Here is a 12,490-nt window from a genome sequence, read left to right on the forward strand (position 1 = left end):
TCAAATTGTTGTTTTTGTGATTCATGTGAAAGTCATGTGAAAAGGACTTACAGTAAGTGACCATTAATTAGTCAGTTACGGTACTGATACTGTGTTCATATAATTACCCGCAGGGCATAACATTCAGAACACTGCCTACTCAGCAGCCTTTGTTCATACTGCACTGGTTTATACAGTACAATTCACTAGCTTACCTTGCATAGTGAAGCCACATATCTCCTCCTGCTGGCACATTTTGTCTAGTGTGTGAAGTTAAGTATGGCTTTGAACCAAATATTTGTGCTGATAAGTCATTTTCAGAAGTAAAAATCTCACTTTTCTACCTCAGACCCAATTGTTCTGCAAGGCTAGTTAATACATGTCAAGATCAGGGCAGCCCTTGGTATTTCTGCTGAAGTTATTATGCAAAAGAAGACCTCATTCTTTGCCTGAAGTTCACAGCACATAGGTAATGCAGTGTAGCACCAAACAGAGCAGAACAATGTGGCACACATTGTGCAAGTGTTATTCAAAGCATGACATGATGCAGATAATGTTTGTAACAATTTGCTTGGCATTGCATGTCATGCTTTGTTAGATGTGTACAGAGATAGCTGAACTCCTCGGGTTTACAGGGCATTTGACTTTTACAGGAAGAGAGATATAAAGCCTATAAAAAAGCCAAAGCAATATTTAAGTCTTTTTAAAATTGATATTGTAAGAGTGCAGATATCCAATCTGACCTCAATTTCAGATTGTTTTTACTGGCATGGATCTTACACTATTTTAGGGAGAAATATCTTTTTAGATATATAAACACATTGTCAGATTTTATTTATCAGTGTTTAAAGGTATTAAAACAATGATCCCAATTGACAGTGATGGCATTATAATTCAATAAATGCAATTACAGGAAATGCGTTATATAACTATGAACAAAATAATTAACTGCAGCATTTATGTGCAAATGCTCCAAATATAGAATTAGTTAATTTGCATCACTTATTTGAATGAATTAATTTAGTGAAATTAATCAAACTTTCAAACATGATAGTGTTATATTAAAGCATGATTGTTCTAGGAATTATTTTACTTGGAATTGTGTGCATAATACAATATTAAATAACAACAATAACAATAATAATAATAATAAAATTGCAGCACACCTCAATTTAGCCACACACACACACACACACACAAAGTGATTCATAAACAACTATTGAACAATGTCAATAAGTAGTGAAACTGCAGTAGTGGAGAACCTGGGTGTGTTGTACTATCTATATTTTTTGATGGTAAAGAACATAGACTTTAAATGACTGGTTTTTTGCCCACCAATGTATTTGATTTCATAGCCAATTAAAAGTAAATCAGAGACCTAGGAAAAATAAAAAGAATAAAAGCTCTCAATTAGACTAAAAAAAATAAATAAAAAAATGAAGAAATACAAAAAGGTTATACATTTAAAATTTCTGCCTCCCTTACTTATGAAATGATGACTATGCCCCTGCTCTGTTTTGTTACATATTGTAAAACATGGTTTGATGCTAGGAAAGATACATGATGTTAAAAATATTGTTAAAATTATTGTCACTATTCTCAGAAATCTAAGCAGAAAGCTTAACACTGCTATTTCAATTACAATTTCATTACAGCAAGGGTGCATTCAACTGTTCAAAAGTGAAAATTAAGACATTTAAAATGTTATAAAATAAGTGTTTCAAATAATTGCTGTTGTTTTGAACTTCCTAATCATCAAATGAATCATGAATGAATGAATAAATAAATGAATAATTGTTTTCAACAATGATAAGAAATGAGCAGTAAATCAGCATATCAAGAAAACAGTACTATTATTTCACAATATTACCATTTCCATTAATATATATATATATATATATATATATATATATATATATATATATATATATATATATATATATATATATATATACATATATATATATATATATATATATATATATATATATATATATATATATATATATATATATATATAAAAAACATTATTTATTTTTATATAAATAAATAATAATAAGACACTTCTTTAAAAAAACATTTCAAATTTTACTGCTTCAAACTTTGAACAATAGTGGATATTTACTGTCAGTGTTACAAATTATTATTGAGAATTCAGGAGTGCAGACATAATATTGCCAAGTAATTATATATTAAAATAAAATAAAATAAAATAAAAAATCCTCCCTTGTGCTTGGCATCTGCGACAAATATATCCATTTGCACACATTCAGATTCAGTTTTCCCCAAATCTGTCAAGTCATTAAGCAGACGGTTACTCTCAGGAGAACTGGGTGATAATTGAAGCAGGTAGGAGCAAAAACAGTTGGAAATGTCGATCACTGTTCAGTTAGTACAACTGTCTCTGTTGCCTCCAAGAGTAGTTCAAAAGTTGAAGAAAATTATCTGGTGTCATTTTGAGTTCACTGCTTTTCCCCCATTAGCCTCAGGGGAGCCTGCTAGTATGCAGATATGATTTATTGAGAATCACAGGTGTCAGATGTTGTGTAGTTAGTTTTACTCCAAGTGGCTTTGTTCACACAATCAAGTGTTTTGGATTGACAACCGTATTTACTAACAGGTGTGAATCTTATACTCTTCATATAATGGTCTACATGTGTCGTTCAAAAGACCCACGAGGTATGATGACGTATTTCTAAATTGCTGTATAGTTTTCAAATATGAAATTGGCCTTCAGTTATTTTATTTATTTATTTTTTTTATTTTTTTTTATTTTTTTGTGCTGAAAATGTAAATTTCCTTATACTACAAACATTACCCTTTACTTTTTTTTTCTTTTTTTTAGGGAAGTAGGTAATTTTCTAGTCCAATTCAATAACAATAACTAGCATTTTCAGGGTCATAGTAACACAATACAACATAAGGGTTAATATTTTGGACTGTGTGTGTATGTAAGTGGTTTCAAACTTTTGAATGGTAATCCATATATTTTGTAGGTTGTTTTAATTGCTGTTTTGCACAGTGCATCTCTAAAAGTATAAATGCATTATTAAATTTTTGATCCCACAGAGTCCTACAGTATGATACTCTCGTATAGGTTGGCATACATAAATGCAATATTTAAATCCTTCTCTCTCTGGCCCTATCCACATTTCAAAACCGCGGAAAATGTGTTGTTATCTCCGCCTACTGGACACTTTTTCAGGCTTCTGATTGGCCAACATGGCTTTACTGTTTAGAATATATTATTACCTGTTGGCTTGGCATGCTCTTGACAGTGCTTTCTTAGCATGCTTTTGTGTTTTCATGTGAACAAAGATTTATTAAATTCTCTGTTTATAAAACATATAACATGACATGAAACATAAAAGGACATGGCCTCTGTGACCTAACAAGCAAGTCTTTGTGCGCTTGGATCTTCACAGCTCTGGTCAATCTGCTAACAGGCAATTTGAGTTCCTGATCCTGGTTCAAATTAAGGATGCTTATTGGATTCCCTGTGTCAATTTGTGCTCAGCATTTGCCACCAGAGTGGAAACCAACGCTGAATTCATGCGTCACTTGCTTGTAGAGCCAGTGAAATGTTAGCATGTCTTTGACTAGTTGCAACCTTGTGGAACTGAAAGTTTTAAAACCACATGCCCATTTACACCAAGAACGATAACTATAATGCTAATTATATTAATGTACACATCAATGCACAATATTGTTCAATTTAATATAAGTGTGTACACATGTCCTCTGTCACTTTAAAGATTCAAGCTCACTTTACAGATGAGTGAATTTTGATACACTGTTAATTATTTGACTGTAAATTTACAATAAATTGCAGGTTAATAATTGCATGACTTTCACAGTAAGTTACTGTAACATTTTTACAGTAAATTATTGTGAAATGACAGCTGTATACTGTGACTTCACAGTAATTCTGACATCGCATTACTGTGATTTAGCGGTAAGCTGCTGTAGAATTAATGTATTTAACTGTGAAATTACAGTTGGTGTCTATGTATTACTGTAATTTAACAGTAAGCAGCTGTAGAATTAATGTATTTAACTGTGAAATTAGTGTCTATCATTGCAATTTAGCAGCAAGCAGATGTAGAATTAATGTATTTAACTGTGAAATTAGTCTATTACTGTAATTTAGCAGTAAGCAGCTGTAGAATTACTGTACATAACTGTGAATGTCTATCTATTACTGTGATTTAGCATAAATGATGGACCAAACAAAACTGATAAAAACAGTGACATAACTTTTATTTTTTAGAAGTAAAATACAATTTAATTACATGAATAAAACACTGGGCAACAGGGATTGACACTGGGTAACAGGAATGTGTGTCAAAAGAGAAAGAAGGAGACAGAGAAGAAAGAGTGAGAGAGAGAGATGTAAGAAAAGACAAAAAGGTGGGAATAGAGAGGGTCGCAGGTGTCTCTCTCCTTCCCTCGCAGCTGGCACCTGCATAGTGTGGGTTCTATCCACTATATACAAAAGATAAGAAAGACAAAAAGTTTAAGTTACTCTGTGGTGGACTGACTCCCTGTAAGTATGGTGCTCGCATTGTAACACTAATCCTAAAATGTCTACAATTTAAGTAATTTCAACTATTAAAAAAAATGTGAATAGTACTCTCAATTAATATTAAATCAACAAACCAGGACTCTAATCACTCCTGTTACTTTTACCCAGTCCTATTATTTTTCACGTGAGTAACAGGACTGAAAGTAACATGATTGAGGTTAAAAGGTTAGTTCACCCAAAAATGAAAATTCTGTCAGTAATTACAGAGCACAAATTAAGATATTTTTGATGAAATCTGAGAGCTGGATCACTCCTCCATCGGCTTCTAAGGGTTTGAAACTTGCTGGCCCAGAAAAATGTATTAAAGACATCTTTAATATAGTCCAAGTGACTCCAGTAGCTCAATCTTAAGTTTATAAAGCGACGAGAATACTTTGTGCGTAAAAAAAAAAAAAAAAAACAACAACTTTATTCCACAATTCATTTCCTTCTCTGTGGGCCTTGAGTTTTTTCATGTAGTAAAACAGCGTAGCGCTTCTGTGTTATACGTCACACGTAGGCTCACTATTGGCCGACGCTGGTCATGTGTGTGATGCATGTGACGTATAACACAGAAGCGCTACGCTGTTATACTACATGAATTCACCCGAGGCCCAGAGAGAAGGAAATGAATAGTGGAATAAAGTCATTATTTTTGGGGGGGTTTTGCCCACAAAAAGTATTCTCGTTGCTTGGTAAACGTAAGATTGAGCCACTGTAGTCACTTGGACTATATTAATGATGTTTTTAATACATTTTCTGGGCCAGCAAGTTTCAATCCCTTAGAAGCCTATGGAGGAGTGAGACAGCTCTCAGATTTAATCAAAAATATTTTAATTTGTGTTCCGAAGATGAGAGAAGGTCTTACGGGGTTGGAACAACATGAGGGTGAGTAATTACTGACAGAATTTTCATTTTTGGGTGAACTAACCCTTTAAGCAAAAATTGCATGCTAAATTGCATAGTAATTCAACACAGTAGCAAGTAATGTAAATTTACAATTAAAACTATTGTAAAGTACTGTAAATTTGACGTTTTTTTAGACGTCAAGGCATGTTAAAATCAAATAAACGTAAAAACAATTAATTTTACACATTTATTTTGCAGTCTGTCTAAACACTACATTGAATCAGGAGACACTATAGAACACATTAAAGGGATAGTTCACCCCAAAAATCTTTGGAACACAAATTAAGATATTTTAAGAAATCCGAGAGCTTTCTGTATCCTCCATGGACAGCAATTATTTTACTTTCAAGGCCCGGAAAGATTGTTAAAATAGTCCATATGTATACAGTGGTTAAACCTTAATGTTATGAAGCGACGAGAATACTTTTACTGCGCAGAAACAAAACAAAACAAAATAGAATACCGACTTTATTCAACATTTTTCCTTTCTGTGCCAGTATCCGATGCTGTTCACGTGATGTGTTCTCGATCATGCATGTGATTGCATTGCGCACAAAAAGTATTCTCGTCGCATCATAACATTGAGGTTGAACCACTGTAGTCACATGGACTATTTTAACGATGGTTTTACTACCTTTCTCGGACTTGAAAATGGTTATAACATAGTAGTCTATAGGTGGGATCAGAAAGCTCTCATATTGCTTAAAATTTTCTTAATTTGTGTAGAACAAAATTCTTGTGTTTGGAACATCGTGAGGGGATGTAATTAATGACAGATTTTTCAATTTTGGGTGAACTAACCCTTTAATAGTTTCAGTAAACTTCTTACTGCATAACTACATCTAGCTTAAAGGAACACGCCGACTTTTTGGGACTTTAGCTTATTCACCGTATCCCCCAGAGTTAGATAAGTCCATACATACCCTTCTCATCTCCTTGAGTGCCTCTGTTTGACGCACCCACCGCTAGCCTAGCTTAGCACAAAGACTGGAGGTAAACAGCTCCAGCTAGCATACTGTCAATAAGTGACAAAATAACGCCAACATTTTCCTATTTACATGTTGTGATTTGTATAGTCACAGTGTGTACAAATAACAAGGTCATATGAGACACAACCATCTTCTAACTGTATACATACTGGGAACTATATTCTCAGAAGGCGAAGCACTGCTACTTCTTTGGAGTGATTTACTCCAATTCTGAGCAAACTCTCTGCTCCACACCACAGGGCTTCTCAGGTGCTGTGAGAAAATCACTCCCCAAGTAGCAGTGCTTCGCCTTCTGAGAATATAGTTCCCAGTATGTATACGGTTAGAAGATGGTTAGAGTCACTGTGACTATACAAATCACAACATGTAAATAGGAAAATGTTGGCGTTATTTTGTCACTTATTGGGAGCAGTATGCTAGCTGGAGCCGTTTACCTCCAGTCTTTGTGCTAAGCTAGGCTAGCGGTGGGTGCCTCAGACAGACTTACGGCAAGCACGGAGATGAGAAGGGTATGTATAGACTTATCTAACTCTGGGGGATACGGGGAATAAGATAAAGTCACAAAAAGTCAGCATGTTCCTTTAACACAGATACTGTGTTTCATTAGTCCGTTCTTAAATTGGAACACAGCTTACATTAGATTGACATCCATTCGAAGTCAATGAGCTTCCTGCTAAGAGTGCAGACTTGCTGGTTCATGTGACCTCTCTGCCTCTTAGATTTTGTGCCCGTCTCTGGGTTGATGCCCAAGAAGCACCTACAAACAAAAAGACAGAAGAAACCTGTTAGTTTAATTCGTGTGATGAAAAAGGTGTCAGTTCCCAGTCACCACCTTCAGTGGGTCACTGCTTTTGCAGTACAGAGTCAAACTAAAGTTAGCTCAGTTTAAACAAAGGTGTAATTCAGGTGTAAGTACTGTAATTCAGAAAAAAAAAAATGCATGGAACTGAACTGAAAAACATTTCCATCACAAGCACAGTCAAGAATAGACCTTCACCAAAGTAGAGGTGTGTGATTTACCTAGACAAAGCATTAGCACACAACAATTTACATAATTTACATGTTCCATTTCCTCCTAGAATTATTACCCGTTCACAGATGATGTGATAAACATTTCATTTCTTATATCTTTTTCACAATAAAGCACCCAGTTTTCTAGTTGTTTCTGACTTTTTTAAGCTTTGTCTCTGGTCTAATCTGGTCTCCAGCACAGACACACAAATTAAGGCCCCGTCCACACTACTGCGTTTTCGTTTAGAAACGGAGAATTAAAACGAATATCTCCGTCCACAGCAGCGTTTTAGCTGCGTATAATGCTGTGTTCACACCAAACGCGAATAGAGCGTCTGGCGCGAATGATTTCAATGTTAAGTCAATGCAAAGGCGCGTTTACGCGCGTCTGGAGGTCTCGCGGCGCGAATGGGGCATTAAGCGCGGCGCGGAAGACGCGAATTGACGCGCGAATAGAGCGCTTCGTGACCTATATATATATATATATATATAAAACATATTAATAGATAAATTGAATATAGGCCAAAGATAAGAAACGTTTCATTTTACCCCAAACGAATTATATTTTATCTTGAACCACTAAAGACACATCAGAGCCAGCGGCAAATGTCAGAAGATCTAGCCGAGGTAAGGCTACTCTCGGCGGATACATGATGACGGAGCTCCCGCTGATCGCATGGAGCTCATCTCCGAGATCGGCGAAACACATTTTTTAAATAGACGCTGTCATTATAAATAAACCGCATATTTGAGTTTAAAACAACTACATTCTCGCCTGAAATACTTTTAAAACTACATTTCATGACACAATAACAGTAATATTTTGAAAATTATCCGAATAAAAATGGCGGTTGAAAATGCTGCGTGAACTCAGCTGGATGAAGCCCCCCATTCATTTTTCTGTTGACGAGAAAGACAACGGTTGCTCCGTTTCACACACACAGCAGGGAAGAAAATTATAAAGTTACTAATTTGAGATGAATTTAATCCACCTTTGCCCAAATCCACAAGCACCATAATTTATCTAGTTGATAATAACAGTCATAATACCCACATTAAGGCCACATCTTACCTTATAACTTTATTTATCGTCGGTCAATGTAGAAAATGCTGTGGTAAAAGAGAGAACGCTGTTAGAGTACGTTAACTAAGATAAGCTTTAAGTACAGCTAAAGTTAAATGTTCGACGGTGTATCTAATCAGACATCTCACAGTTAACTTAATACGGTATCATTTAGTGATGTGTCGTTCTTGAACGATTCGTTCATTTTGAACGAATCTTTAATGTGACTCGGGAAGAACGAGTCGTCTCGGGGAGTGATTCGTTCAGTCGCGCATGCGCATTATTCTATGGGTTCTGTTCTAGTAGTAGTAATTCACCTGTCATTCAATGCAGTCTTGAGCCGGAAAGAGAATTGATTAGTTCATAGTTCGAGTCTATCGGGTTTTTGACTCGTTCCTCAATCACGTGACAGCCCAATACGTTAAACCCAATGCAGCATGAGCCGGAAAGAGAATTGATTAGTTCATAGTTCGAGTCTATCGGGTTTTTGACTCGTTCCTCAATCACGTGACAGCCCAATACATTAAACCCAATGCAATATGAGCCGGAAAGAGAATTGATTAGTTCATCTCATGAGTCTTCAGGTCGAGTCGTTCCTTAATCACGTGACAGACCCATACGCTAAAACCATAGACACTGACAGTAAAAGAATGCAGATAATTGAATAGTTCATCTTTCGGTTCTTCGGGTTTTTCGTTCTTTTGTACTGTGTGACAACATTGGCTAGAGTAATTCGTTCATTTACAACTTTCCTTACAAAATGGGTGCGTAGTACTTATTTATTATTAGTATTATTTACTCTTACAGTAACCTGATGCATTTCTAGTTTCAAATTGTTGTTTTTAATTTCTGTCATGGTGGTACTTTTCCATAACACTGAATGTGGAAATAAAGAGTTGGTTATGTTTAAAATGTTGATCTTTTTTTCTGTCTGTTTGTTTTTTTTGGTTTAGTTGTGCAGTTATTAAATCAGATTGTCTGTGTAAACCATACTTTTGTAACATATGACACTTTATAAACATTAAAAACACTGTACATACTTTTGAATAGTTGTTTATTGTTTATTACAGAAAAGCTTTGTAACAAAGAGGACAACTATTCCAAAATAAATTAAAATAATAAAAATGTAAATAATTAAAAATGAAATTAAAATTAAAAGATAATAAAGCCACAGGGTCTAATAACCTTAACAAATGAACTTTAAAAGTACAATATAAAAAAAAGAAAAACTAAATATTGCACAACAAGCTATTCCCAAAATAATTTTAAACCATTTGAATAAAAAATAAATGAAAATTAAGAGATACTAAAGCTATGGAGCCTTATAACAATAACAAATTACCTTTTAAAATCACAACAACAAAAATATTGCACAACAAGCTAGTCTTTTTCTAAATAAATAAAAATAAATAAGCTTTAAAATAAATAACACACTGTGGCTATATTTTTAGGACTTGCTTTAAGGCATGTTTACATTATTAAAAAAACAACAAGCTCCCTGACCTTGGATGGGCTGAGTCTGTGAGTTCTTCTATCTGAGATAATCTGCCCAGTTTTAGAAAAAAAAAAATTCAGATGGCACGGATGTGGCCACAATGCAAAGTCTTGTCTTTGTGACTTCAGAAAGGCTTGTGTATACTGGTGAACATCTCCTCCACCAGGCCAGAGGGTCTGATGTGCGGGGTAAGAGTGGCTCTGCAAGGTTGGCCATCATAGCATCTGAGGTCTTAGAAGAGGTAGAAGAAGGCCTCAAGCTTGCTACCCTCTCGTCAAAGTCTTCCCAAAACATGGCCCCTGCACTGGCAGTGAACCAGGATCTGAAACTCCTCACTCTGAGCTGGGTTAAAACTGTTAAAGCTGAAGTTATCATAACCTTAATGTCTTTAACATTTGTCTTTAACATTAATAATTCAAATTCAAAATGTTATTTGCTTTTAATGTATGTCATTATGTCCTTTTTTGAGCAATCTTCTTATACATATATTACACCAATATGTCAAGTCTGCCTAGGAAAAGCAATTATTATACCAGCAAACTCAAAATTGGAGTAAAAATGAACAAACTAGTCTATAAATACTTTTTATTGTAAGCTTGGATTATTATATTATTATATAGCCTAGTGTTTATTTACCGATAGACAGTCAAGAAGACAAATTAATCAAAATTTTATTTATAACAGGGTTTTATTTATTTATAAAATAATAACAAACCACAGATCCTCAACAAACAGTAACAAAAACACAGTGACAGAAATGTCAGAAATAGCGCATGGGGCTGTCACGTGATTAAGGAACGAGTCAAACTCGACCCGAAAGACTCATGAGATGAACTAATCAATTCTCTTTCCGGCTCAAGACTGCGTTAGTTTTGCGTATGGGGCTGTCACGTGATTAAGGAACGAGTCAAACTCGACCCGAGACCCGAAAGACTCATGAGATGAACTAATCAATTCTCTTTCCGGCTCGAGACCGCATTGGTTTTGCGTATGGGGCTGTCACGTGATTAAGGAACGAGTCAAACTCGACCCGATAGACTCATGAGATGAACTAATCAATTCTCTTTCCGGCTCAAGACCGCGTTAGTTTCGCGTATGGGGCTGTCACGTGTTTAAGGAACGAGTCAAACTCGACCCGAAAGACTCATGAGATGAACTAATCAATTCTCTTTCCGGCTCAAGACTGCGTTAGTTTTGCGTATGGGGCTGTCACGTGATTAAGGAATGACTTAAACCCGAAGACTTCTTGTCAGATAAGAGGTGAGATGAGCTAATCACAGACTGAAGACCCAGGTAAAGAATGAGTATTTTTTTCTTTATCTCATAGCATTTTATTTTTGTATTGTTTGTAGTGTGATCAACGTTTGCGTAAGTACTAGATGTGTTGGGGAGGTAGCACTTAATATTTTAATAACATTTTGCTAAAATGAACGAAATGAACGAAATGACTCGAAAAAAGATTCGTTCATTTTGCTGAACGAGACTCAAAAGTCCGAGTCGGTAAAATGATCCGAACTTCCCATCACTAGTATCATTAACACTACAACCAACGTCTTTTCATTCAAATTTGCGCGCTTAAACGTCGATGCGAGTCTGCTCCAGCTAAGTTACAAAAACATGACAACAGAACCTACAACTAACGCTAATTTGGTTCATACTTTTAAATTACATGCACTATCATATAAAAAACATCAAATTGATAAAGTTTGACATTTAAACACTTACCGCTGTCTGAATCCACCGAATGAGACCACGTAGATCAGAGAGCTCTGATGACGCTGCCGCAGTTGCCACTCAAAGAAGACGGCATTCACAGTAGTTTCTTGTAAAAGCCCCGCGCCTGCATTATTTTCACAGTAAAAGTCTAAATACGGTATTATATTGTGAATTATCACAGTTAAAGCCTGTGAAGTGGTAATAATGTAATTAACTGTGAAATATTACAGTTATATCTTGTGAAATCCTGGAAAAATTTTACAGTGTAGGCTGTCAATGGTTTGATCTTTTTTTTTTTTTAAGTGATTCCAACATATCATTCATCTGCACTGTTATTATACATGCATGACTGTATGAAGTTTAAATAAGGTGTTTTTCAGTTGCCTTTTATTTAAGTCCACTCCTGAGAATCTGCTTGCAAATGTTTTTGATCCGTCTTGACTGTGGCACTAATTGGTACATCCCATTACTTTTAGCATTTCACTTCTCCTTCCAAGTACATCTAGCATTTAATATGTTAAAACGGCCACTGTGGCCAAAATATAGATGCTCTTCAGTTCAGGCAAATAGTCTTGTACAGCATTGTAATAAATCGTTTCCTCTGATAGCTTTACATTTGGATGGACTTCTTCAAAAGTACGACAAAGATGTTTATGTTTAATAAGGCTTATTAAGTGAGAGCCAGCAAACACACAGAGGGTAGAGGTTCTAACTGTCTTGTATTGAATTGCTGTCTCCCCCAACCCAACCCAGGGTTGATTACA

At 35.3% G+C, this 12,490-nt stretch overlaps 1 long non-coding RNA gene across 1 annotated transcript; it reads right to left on the reverse strand.

The window, feature by feature from the left end:
* Positions 1 to 3,771: 3,771 nt before the first annotated feature.
* Positions 3,772 to 11,783, reverse strand: LOC128009182 (uncharacterized). The gene is made up of 4 exons (XR_008180952.1): positions 11,736 to 11,783; positions 8,525 to 8,562; positions 7,077 to 7,198; positions 3,772 to 4,464 (listed from the first exon to the last, which is right to left on the reverse strand). It is a non-coding gene; the product is annotated as an uncharacterized LOC128009182 (long non-coding RNA).
* Between the last annotated feature and the right edge of the window lie 707 nt (positions 11,784 to 12,490).

This window comes from Carassius gibelio, chromosome A1 (genome assembly GCF_023724105.1).
Source record: "Carassius gibelio isolate Cgi1373 ecotype wild population from Czech Republic chromosome A1, carGib1.2-hapl.c, whole genome shotgun sequence".
Lineage (NCBI taxonomy): Eukaryota > Metazoa > Chordata > Actinopteri > Cypriniformes > Cyprinidae > Carassius > Carassius gibelio.